The sequence below is a fragment of the Ochotona curzoniae genome, unplaced genomic scaffold, assembly GCF_017591425.1.
Source record: "Ochotona curzoniae isolate NIBS_2020 unplaced genomic scaffold, NIBS_Ocur_1.0 contig_2723, whole genome shotgun sequence".
NCBI lineage: Eukaryota > Metazoa > Chordata > Mammalia > Lagomorpha > Ochotonidae > Ochotona > Ochotona curzoniae.
Genome location: NW_024465573.1, coordinates 12,747,390 through 12,762,863, shown reverse-complemented (window position 1 = coordinate 12,762,863; position 15,474 = coordinate 12,747,390). Strand labels below are relative to the sequence as shown.

Genomic DNA, 15,474 nt, shown 5'->3' with positions numbered 1-15,474 from the left:
TGGTTACTTAATTATACCTTTTTTCCAGAAGACATCCAAGGTCATCGTTGCAGCAGATTTTTAATTATGCACAAAGCTATGAAAAGTGGAACATTTCACCCTGGGGAATCCCCCAAAGTGACTGTAACCACTTTATCAAGTGAACTACCACAGAGTTTGGTTGTGGTTGCTAAATCAAAGATCTGTGTATGTTTTGTTCATTTGGGATTAACTATTCCTTAGTTTTCATTTTTGACTATCTGGAATTACAAGCCCATAAATTTTTAAGGAAAAAATATATAATTTTATATTTTTAAGTATCCAGAAGTTTCAAAACAAAAATATCTTGTACATTTAATAAGTTTGTGTATATCCCCAAATTTAGCTTCCTATTGCTGAAGTTCATGTATGTTAAGCCAAACTATGATAAAACTTTATGTTCCTTTTAGTTTTGTGAATTTTAAGGTCAAATGTTTCTTTCCTCACAGTGTACTTAGCATGAACTATTCTGAAGTTGACTTCAGGGTTTTGTTGGGGTTAAATCTTTTCTTAGTTAGTGCCTATGACAGAATCTGTGATTATGATGCAAAGGAAGTCTGTAAGATCTGTTTCTCCAGTTGACTCAAAGAGGCTACATATGTTAATGTAATTAACTCTTTAAGAATGTTAGATTGGGCCTGGCACAGAAGCCTAGTGGTTAATGTCCTTGCCTTGCATACATCAGGATCCCATATGGGCATCGGTTCTAGTCCCAGCTGCCCTGCTTCCCATCTAGCTCCCTGTTTGTGATCTTGGAAAGCAGTTGAGGACGGCCCAAACCTTTGGAACCCTACATTGGTGTGAGAGACTTGGAGGAGGCTCTGGGCTCCTGGCTTCAGATTGGCTCCAGCTGTTTTGGCCACTTGGGAAGTAAATCATTGGATGGAAGATCTTCCTCTTTGTCTCTCCTCCTCTCTGTAGAGCTTACTTTCTAATTTAAGAAAAAAAAAATCTAAAAAAAAAAAAAGATGTTAGGTCCAGCTATAATCTTAATATAATGGGAGCCATTAAGTTACAACTTCAATAAAAAGCACAAAATTATAATTAATTCTGTCCACAATGTTGCAGGGTATGAGCGTAATCATGCCAGACAAGTCCAGGGTGTACTAAAAAATCTTTATTAACCAAGCTTAGTGATGGCAAGACCTGCTAGAAATTACCAAATGAAGAGTCACAGTGGCATTCCAGTCTGAACTGAAACCCTGAGAGGAAGAAATGGTCATGACTGTGAAATCTGTCTATTAAACTGAAGAACTCAGCTTCCCCAGAAATATAAAATATCCTGAAAGATGTGTAGCAAACAATCTGGACACATTTACAAAACTTTAATATTCAACTTTCTCTGGTTTTCCTACCCATGTTCCATTATTACTAGGCCTCCAGGAACTCTTGAGAGTATACAAATTAGAAATATAAAACATCTTAGCTTTAGCATCTTTGCTGACTCACTCGAGCACTGAATGGAGGGTGAGGAATACAGGGGCCATGTTTGGGGGCCACCTGTCCTTGGAGTCTGTCTGCAGGAAGCCAGAGAGCAAGTAGGTACTGGGGAGGCCAAAGAAACTGAGTACATGGGCAAGGGAAACACGCAGCTGAGAAACTGAGCTCCTTTCCATCGTGGGCCTTTATCAGGTCTTTAAAGCGGATTTGGGTACACAATAATGCATTGCTATTCCCCTTCGGGGTCCACGTGATACATGAGTACCAATAGACTCACAGGTACGCAGAAAGAATGACATAGGTGGGGGAGGTGTAGCTTACAAACTTGTGAGTCTGAACTAGCTGCCTAAGATTGCAACACACCATTTGAAAAGCAAGCCCTACTTTTAAGTAGAAATGCAAACTGAGAAGTATAACAACATATATCGGGGCGCAGCGCGGTGGCGCAGTGGTTAAGGTCCTCGCCTTGCACACCTGGGATCCCATATGGGCACCGGTTCTATCCCAGCCAGCCCCGCTTCCCTTCCAGCTCCCTGCCTGTGGCCTGGGAAAGCAGTCGAGGACAGCCCAAGGCTTTGGGACCCTGCACCCGCATGGGAGACCCGGAAGAGGCTCCTGGCTTCGGATTGGCATAGCATCGGCCGTTGCGCTCACTTGGGGAGTGGATCATCGGATGGAAGATCTTCCTCTCTGTCTCTCCTCTCTGTATATCCACCTTTCCAATAAAAACATAATAAAAATAAATCATTTTTTTAAATTTTATTGTTATTAACATTGTATTATGTGATACAGTTTTATAGGCACTGGGGATTCCCCCCACCCCTCCCATACCCCTCCCCCCATGGTGGATTCCTCCACCTTGCTGCATAACCACAGTTCAAGTTCAGTTGAGATTCCTTCCTTGCAAGCACATGCCTAGCATAAAGTTCAGTGTCTTATTGTCCAGATAAGTTCAGTGGCCTCTTGGGGAGACCTTCTCTGGTCTGAAGGCAGAGCTAACAGAGTAAAGATCCGGTCAGTTAAAAGCCCCAACAAAACCTCAGTATCAATATACAACCTTATGGAATTAATTGACATAGTATTGGGTAAACAATATGTTAAAAATAATGCAAGTTCCATTCTTCGAAACATCTGGGTTGAGACAGTATCAATGACAGGTTCAAAAAATAACCAACAACCAAACAAAAATTACAGGTTAAATCAAGGCAAACATGTGGTATCTAACCTTTTGGGATTCGCTCATTTCCCTTAGCATTATAGTTTCCAGTTGGGCCCATTTAGCCACAAAGAACTGCATTTTGTTTTTTTTTTAATAGCTGAGTAGTATTCCATGGAATAGATGAACCAAAGCTTTCTTATCCAATCTTCTGCTGATGGGCATTTCGGTTGCTTCCATGTTTTTGCAATTACTGATTGTGCTGCTATGAACATAGGGATGCATGTTGGTTTGTCGTAAAACAGGTGTTTTGGATATATTCCTAGGAGTGCTATTGCTGGGTCATATGGTATGCAGATTTTGAGTTGTTTGAGTGTTCTCCAGACTGATTTCCATAAAGGCTGTACCAATTTGCAGCTCCACCAGCAGTGGAGTAGGGTTCCCTTTTCCCTGCATCCTCGCCAACAAGCGTCGCTGGTGTTCTTGTTTATGTGGGCCAGTCTTACTGGTGTTAGGTGGTACCTCATCGATGTTTTAATTTGGATTTCCCTTATTGCCAGGGAGCTGGAACATTTTTTCATATGTTTGTTTGCCATTTGGACTTGTTCCTTTGTGAAATGTTTGCCCATTTCCCGTGCCCATTTCTTGAGTGGCTTGTTTGTTTTGGTTTTTTGGTTGTTTTGGAGTTCTTTGTATATCCTGGAAATTAGCCCCCTATCGCCTATGTAGTGTGCAAAGATCTTCTCCCACTCTGTGGGTTGCTTTTTTACTTTGTTGATTGTTTCCCTTGCTGTACAGAAGCTTCTTAGTTTGATGAGGTCCCATTTGTTTATTCTGTTCTCAACTGCTATTGCTTTTGGTGTCCTTCTTAGAAAGTCGGGACCTACTCCTAGGTCTTGCAGGGTATTTCCTACATTTTCTTGCAAGAGTTTGAAGGTTTCTGGATGTAGGTTTAGGTCTTTTATCCATGTAGATTGGATCTTAGTGTATGGTGATAGATGTGGGTCTTTCTTTTTGTTTCTACGGGCTATCAGCCAGTTGTCCCAACAACATTTACTAAAGATGCCTTCCCACTTGCTTGGACTGTCATTGGTCTTTTTGTCAAAGATTAATTGGCTGTATCTGTGTGGGTTCCCTTTTGGTGCTTCTATTCTATTCCATTGATCTTCCTTTCTGTCTTAAAAAAAAAAAACAACATATATCGGCCTCTTACATTTTTTTCTTCACTTAGAGTTCCAACTTTGAAAAAAAGAAATTAGATTTCCTCATTTACTCAGGAGTCAGAAAGAGAGAGGAGGGCAAAGGATAATCTTAGATTTGCATCAGCAGACGGTTGCAACAACCAGAATTAGACCTAACTTATTGATGAAAACCACGCAAAACTGGTTGGAGGAGTTGTTCTAGAATTCCCAAACTGGGTCTGCTCAGCTGCTGCTCAGCCAGCCAATCACTGGCATTTGGGTGGTGGAAGAAAGTAGATTTGTATTGCAGTGTGCAGGGCACATTGCTGGACGATTATTGCGTAATCCCAGGCTCCCCAGGGAGTCAGAGGTGAAGGTTCTTATAGACAGAAAATTGGGGCTGAGAGATACATACAGGCAAGGTTCTTGAGTGGTCAGCGATGCTGTGATCTTTATGCATTTTATCATGGTCTGGTAGGCTCTAGCACATGCTAGATGGTGCTAAACTTGAATTTAGTAACAGAATTTCCTTTCCAATAATACTAGCATTTATAGTTCTTACCTATTGGAGAGGCAAGTGACTGCTGGAGGGTCACTCCCTTAAGTAAGTGAATTCCTTTTGATAAAAGGCAGACAAGGACACTTTGTGCTAAGGACGACAGTCAAGGATGCCAGGTGTTAGGGAAAAGAGCATGAGTCTGGACCACACGTTATATAATAAGGGTTTAGTTTCATGTTAAGCAAGAAGCCAGGAGCTTCTTCCTGTTTCCCACTTGGGTCCAGCCATGCCAGGCACTTGGGCTGTCTTCGACTGTTTTCCCTGGTGCATTAGCAGGGGCTAGATAGGAAGTAGAGGAGCCAGGGCCTGAGCCAGTGCCAGTATGGCATGCTGGTGCTGTAGGCTATACCACAACACTTCCTTCTAGTATTCCTGCTTTCAAGTGAATGAATAAAGTTCCTCTATCCAAGTATTAAACAGTTTTCTTTTGTTGACAAAATTTTAGTTTTTGTGCAGTATGTACTGTTTTAATTTCAATAAGCATGGTCATTTCTTGCATGGGAGCACCGATGGGGATTCTCTGCGCTGTGCAGCCAGGTGTTCTTAACACTTACCTGAGAACAACTACTCATAAGTGTGATCAGTAAGAGTTCCCCACTGTATGCGCAGACAATGTGTAGATAATTTCCCAACAATACTGTGTATCTCAGTTGTCTTCTTTTGCCTTGAATATTGGAAAAATGCCACTTTTATTTATAATTAGCATAACAAACTATATAACAACCATTCCAAAGCACAGTTATCTCTAACAAAGCACATATTCCTTTTTCAAAAGATGTGTTTAATTGTTGGAAAGGCAGAGTTGCAGAGAGATATGTAAAGAGAGCTAGAGAGATCTTCTATCTACTGATTCACTCCCCATATCATCTCAATGGTTGGAGTGGGCACAGGCTGAAGTCAAGATTTAGGACCTTAACTCTACTTTCTCACTTGAATGCAGGGGCCCAGGAGTTGGGCCATCACCCAGACATATGTTTTCCCAAACATATTAGTAGAGAGGTAGATCAGAAGTGTAACCACCTTGATTAGAACCAATGACCATGTGGGGTGCTGGCTTGCCAATAGTGGTCTAACCCACAGTGCTACAACGCCAATCCCTAGAGACCATGATGTGATAAGTACAGACAAAGCATGGCACAAGCTCCTGAATTTTATTTTCTTTTCAGATTCGTTTCTTGTGTTCCCCATCATTGACCTAACAGATTACCCACAATATGTACTTAAGATGACAAAAACTAAAAGCACAAAATGATTAAGTAGAAATATCTGATGACTCCTAAGTAGAAACTTAGAACTAGTAAACTACCAATTCTGCCTGAATTCTCTTGCTTCTATTAAGTAAGTTACCCAACTCCCATCATCAACGGAGCAAGACTCAGAGGAATTACTACAGAATGAATTGGAAAAGAATGTGAAACTATGGAAAAATGAAGAACTAGAATAATAATCCCATCTATCATAACATAATAATTGGTTCAAAGCTCTTTGAATCTCTTGAAATGGTACTGTGCAAGGCCATTTTAGAATCATATTCCAGCTAGTAAAATCAGTGACTCAGTAGGTAAAACCAAAGACAGCTACTCTATTTCTAGTTTTCATAGACCAAAGCAGCTCAAATATGATCATGAACCGACTGCCATTGTCTAATTTTCCTTTTAGTTCACAGTGCATAAAATATTGATTAAATGTGACCCTAAGTTCATTTTTTAGTTGATTAAAATGACTTTGTTTCTTTTTGTTGTTGTTGTTGCTCTTGTAGAAAGATGTTTTCAGTGAAGGAAGCACTTCAATTTTCATTAACTGTCCCCAAGGTCTTAATCGCATAATGGATAGGTACTCTGATTATCAGGACCATATAGAACCTTTCAGGAGAAAGGTTTTCCTTAATCAGGGTGTCACTTCTTTTACTAACTCTGGCATATATATCCCCACAACTGAAATTAAAACATAGCAAATTCAATATCTTTTTATTGGCATTAGTGTTACCACATGAAGCCATTCCTTTTTTGTACAGGTTCATTCAAGGAATACATTATATTAGAATAGATATGAAGTTTGATAATTATGTACACATATAAGAAAAATGGAGTACAAACAATTACCATTTCCTAAACCCCGAACTCTTAAAATATACATATTTCCATAAACCTGAATAAAAAATGTGTTTTCCATTGCCTCCTTCAAAACATTTATTATGTTCCTTGATGTGTGCAAGGTACCCATTCAAAATACAGCTGTGATTTAATAAAATAAGTGTTATTATTAATACTTATGTGATTTTTCAAAGATAGTATTTTGTTTTTGTTAGATTGAAACTTTTTTTCATTTGGAAGCTATCAATAAATCATTTGCAATAACTTTGGGAGCAATGATATGAGATGAAATTTGCTCATACTTTATGGAGTTTTTATATTTTTAGTATGTTATGCTGACAGTCACAGTCATCTAAAACTTATTAGAAAAAAAAAATAATGAAACAGCTCCAGGGCCTAACATGTTGAGGAATGGTGTGAAAGAAAGCCAAGTTTAAAATATTAACTCTATGTCTCCATTTCTACATTTTATTACATGTGCTGCATTATCTCTGAAGCAGTAAATCACCTGAGAATTTCCCTTTCCATCCTCTGAACTCATGTTTTCTGCCTAAAAATTCGCTTGAAGTTTAGTTATTCCTTTATGTTATTTTTCTGTGCATCTGTGAAATTTTTAGGTTGGATTGTATTTGGTTAGACTTTTCCACATTTTTGATGTTGTCCTAATAAGATCATGATTTATCAAATGAAGATGATAACATCTATGCTTGGTCATTTTTCCCAATGGTACGTAACTAAAAAGAAGTTTAGAGCATCCTGTTTAATAAAATGAACCAAAAAAAATATTCAGGTTTGTTAGCCCATCCACAGTGAAAGTGGCAAAATGACATTAGTGTGTGTGTTTTTTTTAATGTGTATAAACAATGCCCCCCCTCTTACCCTGTGCTCCAAAATACAACTTTTTACTCAGAAAGTTCATCACATTATTTCAGAAAGAACATCCTCACTATTTGGAGCTGGTGTTTAGGAATAAACATGTTTAATTATACAACTCTATAATTTTTTCAGTGCTAAGGTTTATATTTTTTTTATTCTGTACCTAAAATAACTTCCATAGCACTTTGTGCAAAATAATAAAGTCTAAATAAACATGTTAGTGGTTTGTGGTTAGACAGCTGAAAGTCACGGTGTGGTAGACTTGAATTGACTATGATGACAATTTTTATCATCATTGAACATTTATTAGCTATTTCTAAGTCTTGTCTGCGCCAGGCATGGTTTTATACATAAAAACTCAATAATGAATTCATTTGTGAACATTTATTGAGCATTTGGCCTATAAAAACTCTGTACTAAGTGCCATTTACACACACACACACACACACACACACACACACACAACATTGAACCAAATAAACATTATCTTTGTCCTGTTTACTCTATACAAACTCTGTACTAGGTACCATTTACACACACACACTCACACACTGAACCAAATAAACATTATCTTTGTCCTTGTGGAACTTATGATCTACTGCATGAGCAAGATGTGAAAAATAATGAAATTTACAATACGAGGCAAAGTAAGAATGTTTTGTTATGGACAAGAGCAGGTTACAGTGAAAGAGGTAAATGAGGTATACAAAGAAGTGAGTTAAGCTATTGACAAGTTGGGAGAAAGAGCATTATTTTCAGAAGACATTTAAGGGGTTCAGAGACAAGGAAGAGCTTAGAACCAGGATGACATTGTGGCCACAGTGGCTGGAGGATAGAGAGCGAGGGAGTCATGGCTCTCTTCCTCAAAGAAAATCTAGCAGGGGCAGGTTAAGTCAGTCAAACGCCAAACGCCAATGCAACATGTGCAGAGGAAAGTCAGTGAAGCAGATGACTGAGCAGACTGCTCTTGCACCAGGACACGCTGGATGTCTGAGCGTCAAAGGCACAAGTCTGGTGCAGAAATTGATGGCCAGAGCTCGCCCCTAGGGAATGCAATCCACCTGGGCAGCCCAAGATTGCTAGTCTCAAAAGAAAGTGTATCACTTGTGCTGAGCAGCCCCTGGCTGAAGTCTTGATCTTGAGAAGCAGTCCAACAGCATCTCTGGGCCCTCAGTTATAAGGGCACTAATCTCCCTCACCAGGACTTGTCCTTGTCACCCAGTGATCTCTCAAAAGGGCCCCTCCATCTAATACCATCACTTCGAGGCTTAGCATAATAATTTGGGCCCACCATTGAAAAGTGGATACGGCTACAAACATTCACATTTCAGTAGAAAACCTCCTGAACTAAGAAAGTAAAATAATAAATAGATAAATAAATAAACAAATAAATAATCTTCACCAAACTTACCTCAATGTAACCAAAGAATTTCTTAACTCATGCTATGTGGTAGAAGTAGGACAGGTTTTTTTTTTTTTTTCTTCCCATCCCTCTTGATACCAAATAAATTACAAATACCCATTTTAGAGCTGGAGTTGTGTGAATAACTTTCCAGATGACAGTGCTTATGGTACCCTGTCCTGTCCATGTTGCTGTAAATACACGGGAAATACTGATTGAATGTGTATTTCAAGTAGCCTCTTAAGGATTGTTAAAAGCACAAATGTACGTGGCAGTTCTTCTTCACTGCCACTGGCCACCACTCCAGCAGCTCCATTCTTACTCCTGAAAATGCTCATGGCAGGACATGGACAGCTAGCTGCAGCCCAGAGACCGTGTTGTCTGAGTCTGAATGAGTCCTGGTGTCACCAGCACTGGCATAATTCTTGAAATGTGCCCATTTCTGCCCAGTGAGAGAGAGGCAAAGCTTGCTTGCCTATAAACGTGACAGTACTGGCAAGGCCACAAAGATATCCATTTGAAAAAAAGCTTTTTCCTTGGCTTCCGAGTCCAACATGGTGACAGAGAGAGGAAGAGAGAGTGCGAGTGTGCTCCTTCGGGTCTTAAGGGAGCAACTGCCTGCCTCAGAATGGTAGAACAGAAAGGTGAGATATGCCTCCACCGCATTACAAAGCCCTGGCCTACTCCGACCTGAAAGTGTCTACATCCAGGCTTCCTAAGTGAGACATGACACATTACCTATCGGTTAGATTGCTTTCAGTTTATTATCCTGTTTCTTGCAACCAAAATTGGCTGCAAGGTTGGTGGATTGATTGATCACATGATGCTGTATAAAAAAGGTAAAAGCTGTTTCCTCACATGTGGAATTTCAGCATTCCTACACAAGTATGAGAGAACTCTGCTCTGATAATTAACAAATTGAGAGAGAATCTGTTTGTGTTGAGAATTGGGATTCTGTAGCACAAACATGAAATTGGTGGTAAAATCTTGTTGACATTCAATATGGTTTCTGTGTAACTTCTGTATGAATAATAGGACTCTATTTAGCCAGAAGTAGAAATAGAAGTGAAAAATGTGTGAATATCTAAATTGGACAGTCATGCAAAACTCTCCTTTGGCACACTGCTGCTCTAATACTTTTTAGTTTATTTGGTTTTAATTTCCATCAAAATCCAATTTCATTCAGCATATCATTGTTAGATCTAATATATAGATATATGCTAGTTAGGAAAATCTTACTTTTAGTTCAGTCAAGTGTTAAGTAGATGGTTTTTTCCCTACATGCAGGTCTTTTTTTGTATTCCATGTATAAAAGCAATACTATCTTTTCTTTTTACTTTGGAAATCTCAGAAGAGATAAGGTAAAGGCCTTATTGTCTGAAATTGGTCTTTTTCTTGGGTTCACTTAAAACATAGCTTTATTCACACCTGAGATCCCTTCAAAATAAACAGTATCTGCATTTCTTTTTTAAAACAGAGCCTGTCAATCTAAAAAGAAAGGAGAATCTTTGTTTCAGTTGCTGGCTTCTCATAGCATGCCATCTGTAGCAATCCCACGGAAGATTAGTAACTCTAACTCAATTTAAAACTTGGAATTTCATTGAATGCTTCAAAATAGAATCTGGTATGGTTTAAAAAGAAAGATTCATGGTTTGTGAATTAAATAAAAGCAGCATATTAACAGAGTTTAGAACAATAGATATAGCAGCATTATTTTTGCAGCTTTCAGATAATTTCTTAACTTTTCATTTGTATAAAGCATTGCAGCAGGAAGAAGGAAAATTAGCCCATTCTGCCTATTGATATTATATTTAGGATAAAGTCATGGTTTTATTCTGCTGTCTCAATGCAGTTCCTAATCCCCACTGGGTACCTCATTAAAATCTCAATAAATTCTGATGAAAGGGGTGGTCTATTTACAGTCTTTTCCCCCAAAATTAACTTCATTTTTGCTAACCATGTCAGAATTTATCTGTTTATTATCAACATGCAGGCTCCCACAGACACAAGTTAAATACTAATAATAGATTATTGTTCATTTCCTCTCTCAAAATCTACCAGTTTTCTAGCACTAAGTACGGCAGTTCTCTAAGGTACCTATCTGGGTTCAAAAATAGTCTCTTCTGAACAATACATATGTACACAATCCATCCTTATCAATATTTACTAAATGTTACTTTATATTGGCTTGTATTAAATACTGGATTTGCTACTTCAAACCATCTCAAAAGAATAATTCTACATTATCATGCGATTAGTCCAACCGAAAAAACAAGTTTTCCTTATACTGTTGGGCCAAGGGTATAATGTCATCATTTTAGACAATCTCTAAAGGACAAAATGTGTTTGAATATTTATTAACCTCCATTTGAAAATCCATAACAAATACAATTATTTCAAATATTATATACCTGAGAATAAGTTTATTGCCCTAATTTTCTCTATCAGGAGAAATATTATTTGCTGTCAATTTTATGTTGCTTGAAATTGTACTTACACTTTAAGCAAGTCATTATTATGAATAATTTCTGAAGTTATATTTGTCAATTCGTACATTTATTTACTTTGTCATTTATTTACTTAAGCATTAAATTCTTAAAGAAGAAAAAAAACAGGCTCTGTCGTAAGAAACATGCATCTTACCAGAACCATGGATAACCTTGGGTGTGTGTGCTAGCTCCAGTAAACTGCATTTGTGTGGTACTAGGGTAAGAAGATTCCATATAGCTGACGTTACGTCCTGTTTCAGAATTTCTGGAAATGTGAGAACTTTAGGTCCGTTGTTTAAAACCGATCTACTTAAAATTACAGCCTAATTCTGAATTTTTGGAAATGAGGAGGACCAACAAAAAGTAAGGGTCATTTTGGTTGTGAATGAACCAATTCATATTAAAACTATTCTTATTCGGAAGGACAAATATCATCTGTTCTAAGATAACCTTCATGCAAAATACAAAACAGATATATAAAAATATACACATATATTCTTATGGATGAATTTTATAATGAAGAATAGAATACAGAGAATTGAAGATAAGCTGTGGAATGCATTTTTCACTTCTGAATAAAAGGTGGGCTCTCAATGAATCAGTTATATATACCTTAAGAGTATGATCTTGGATTTTCTACATTTGCCTATACCAAAAATGCCATGATACACTTAAGTAGCAGAATGTTAAATTTGTACCTGGCACTTAAGGACTATACTATTTTAATAATATGGGGGAAAATGGTGGGAGGGGGAATTGGAAAGGGAAAAATTGGAGGGGAAGGGAGAAATCCTTAAACCTACAAACGTGTATCATGGAAAATAGCAATAAAAATTATACAGAAACAGAATCCCTAAACTTTAATTAAACAATAAAGATATCATAATTTCTGGAATAATACTTAATTTTTAAGTATTAGCTTTTATTGAAAATGTTTTTTTTAATGTTGTTGAAGATTCTGAAGACTGTGTAAATTTTATGTTTACACAGTTTAGTTTATCCAGATATTTCTTTGTTTATAATCAGTAAGTTACCCAGATTTTCCATGTTACTTTCAAAGAAATATTCAACAAGTAATTTGTGCGTACTATGTGATAATGCTATTCATAAATGTCTAATCACCTTTGAAACAAAACAGGGAGAAAACAGAACTGTGGAATAACCAAGAAATGCATATTTTGATTCAGCACTGCCTTGCAATGAACACAAGGACATGTTTTTGACTCTGTTCCTAGACCTAAGTTAGACATTCTTAATGAATTATTTCCCATTTTTCCCTTTTAGCATATAAGTAGAATTCAAATCTTTCTAAGGTTGCAGTGCAGGATGCCATCAGCATCCCAGCTTGCCCACAGGACACAGTCTGTGATAGCTAGTGCTCAAAAGGATCAAGGACACTTTCTCAAATCTATTTTTCCAGCACCCCAAGACCACTTGCCTTCATCTGACCGATGAGTTTTCTGTCTCTATATGTCTGTTTTCTGATCATCTCTTACGCTGCAACTATGTACAGTAAAACAATGGGTTTTTATTCAATGTATGGGAACGTTATTCTACCAGTTAGAAACAAAGCGGGGGCAAGTCAAACTTTAATCCTCCAATGTCCAGGATGCAACTGTTGTGGTCACTATTATTCTCTTTTAATTCGGACACTCACTTTGATAAGTCAGTTTCTACCAACAAATGAAAAATGAACAGACCTGTTTAAAGACTAATGGCCAAAAACAAAAGAAAACAAACTAAATAAATAAAGAAAAAGTAATGATCAGTTCATCTCTGGATTGCTTCCACAGTGACTTTTGTATTTTCAAGATAAAATCTCTTCAGCCTGGATCTCACCATGAGAAAATAAAAAGCAAGGCCCCGTCATCCCAATGCAGACATATACCATGAATAGGAATAAAACGTTGTTGCTAAAGTCCTTGTGATCCATTCTCTGTGGTCTCCTGGCATCCCCACATGTAATAAGTACAAGGAAAGAGTTCATGAGGTGACTTGCCAGTATAGGTACTAATATCACCAGGGATTTGTTGGTGTGAGATTTGACAAGGAAACAAAAGGCTTGCTTCATTTTCAAGCAGCATCCATTGCATGACCTGATATTGATTTAGTAATAGCTTTGGGGCAAAAGAAATGATCTACATTAAAAATACCCTGAAAAGTGTCCAGTGTTGTAGTACAGTGGGTACAGCCACCAGCTGCAACACTGGCACTCCGTCTAGGTGCTGATTCCTGCCTCAGCTGCTCCACTTTCAATCCAGCTCGCTGATAATTGCCTGGGAAAGCAGCAGTAGAAGATGGTCCAAGAGAGTGGGTCCTTGCCACTCATATGGGGGATGCGAATGAAGTCTGGCTTTTGGTTTGGTACAGCTCTGACTGTTTTGGCTATCTGGGCAATGGACCAGCAGGTGAAAGACTTGATCTCTCTCTTCCTGCCTCCCTTCATCTCTCTCTTTGTCGCTTCTTTCCTCTCTCCCTCCTTCTCTTTCTCTTTGTGTAATTCTTTCAAACAAATAGTATTTTTTAAAACTACACTGAACTCTTTAATAAAATTGTACCATGAATTTATCCAGAAAAGCATAATCTGTTATTTCATTATTCTAGGAAAGTCCAAATATAAACATTTCATGTTTAGACTTTAAAATCATCTAACTTACTTATTTTCTACAGTGTTGATACATAGCTTCATAGTGACATGCCTGCTTTTATAACCAATGTTTGCTATCGGAGCACTTTCTAATTCAAAAGAATTTTAACAAATATTGAGTGTTGCTGGGAGTTAATGTGCGTGTTATATTTAATTGTATCGTTTTGGCTAACTTGAGTTATATGCAATTGATGTTAACTAATTTTCTTGAAAGCTGGCAGCTTTTGACAGGTAGATATTTAGCACCAACCCAATGTATGAATTATTCATTTAGTCTCTTATGGATTGACAGTTCTGTGGCACACTCAGACATTTTGCCATTTTTACTCCTTTAATGTGATTGTCTGTAGTGAGCTGGGAATTAATATCCTTGAGTATTTAATGACAAACCCAAATTTGCTTTTTACTTAAATGTTATCTTCCATGCTTTTGCCTGTTAGGTATTTGATTATTTATTTCTTTACCAGATAATATTGCTATGTTATCATTTTTCTATATCTCAGTTTACTTACATTTTCATTTTTTTCATACTCATTATTTGCACTGTAAAAACTTGTACATTGTATCATACTGCAATATTTATAAACAGATTATAAGTAACAGATATCAAAATACAAGTTATATGTCATATATTAAGTAAATTCAGCCACATAAGCTATGATAGGATTGGGGGCCTGACACAGCAATTATGACACCATGTGGGACACCAGCATCCCATCTTGGAAATCCCGTGTATGCAATTTTCCAAGGCTTACCTTGGGACACCATAGATGCATCAAGTTTGCGTCCTATGTGTATTGTCAATCCATGACTTTGGGACTTAAACATTTGCTTGAATTAAGAGTCAACTCCTTTCAAACAGTAAAAGATATGTAGGTATCACAAAATTAGGAGTAATTTGATTCTTATATTAACTACAAGTTCTATTTTCCTCCGAGGACTTGGTAAGCCCTTTAGTGAGGAGGAATTCAGAGCCGGGGGGCGGGGAGCGGTGCACCAGCCGGAATGCTGTTGGGAACACCTGAGTCCCTGCCGCATTTCCAATACTAGCTTCTTGCTACCATGTGCTGTGAGGGGCCAGATGGTGGCTCATGTGCTTGGGTCACTGTCGCTCATGTGGGACACCTGGAATGAGTTCCTTATTTCTGACTTCACACTGGCCCGGGTCCAGCTGTTGCAGGCATTTGGGGAGTGGACCTGTTGGTGTAAGACTCTGTGTTTGTCAGTCTCCATGTATGTGTATCTGCCTGTTTTTCTGCCTTTTTAATAGATAAAAATAAATTTTAAGTGACTGATAAATTTTGTTATCTTCATTCATACAAATTTATTTTTAATTCTTTTCTTAATGGTTGACTTCTCTTTTGACATTGTTCAGTGCCCCATAAGACTTATTGGATTCAGTACCCACTAAAATGTACCCAATAAAGTAATTTCAGAAGGTCCTCATTCACTGTGATTATTGGAACTCACACATTAAGTCCATAGTCTTTCTTGAAATATCAGTAAGAATGCTGTTGCTTTGATTTGAACATGGTTGTCTTCTCTGAAACTCACATTGAAATCTTACTGCCTTTGCAGTGGTGGTCAGAGTAACCTTGGATGATTACCTCTTT

The 15,474-nt window shown here is 37.8% G+C and overlaps 1 protein-coding gene across 2 annotated transcripts in view; it reads left to right on the top strand.

Moving 5' to 3' along the window:
- Window positions 1-15,474, top strand: part of PDGFD (platelet derived growth factor D) — a 217,046-nt gene that overhangs the window by 121,802 nt on the left and 79,770 nt on the right. The gene's annotated exons all lie outside the window — the stretch shown is intronic.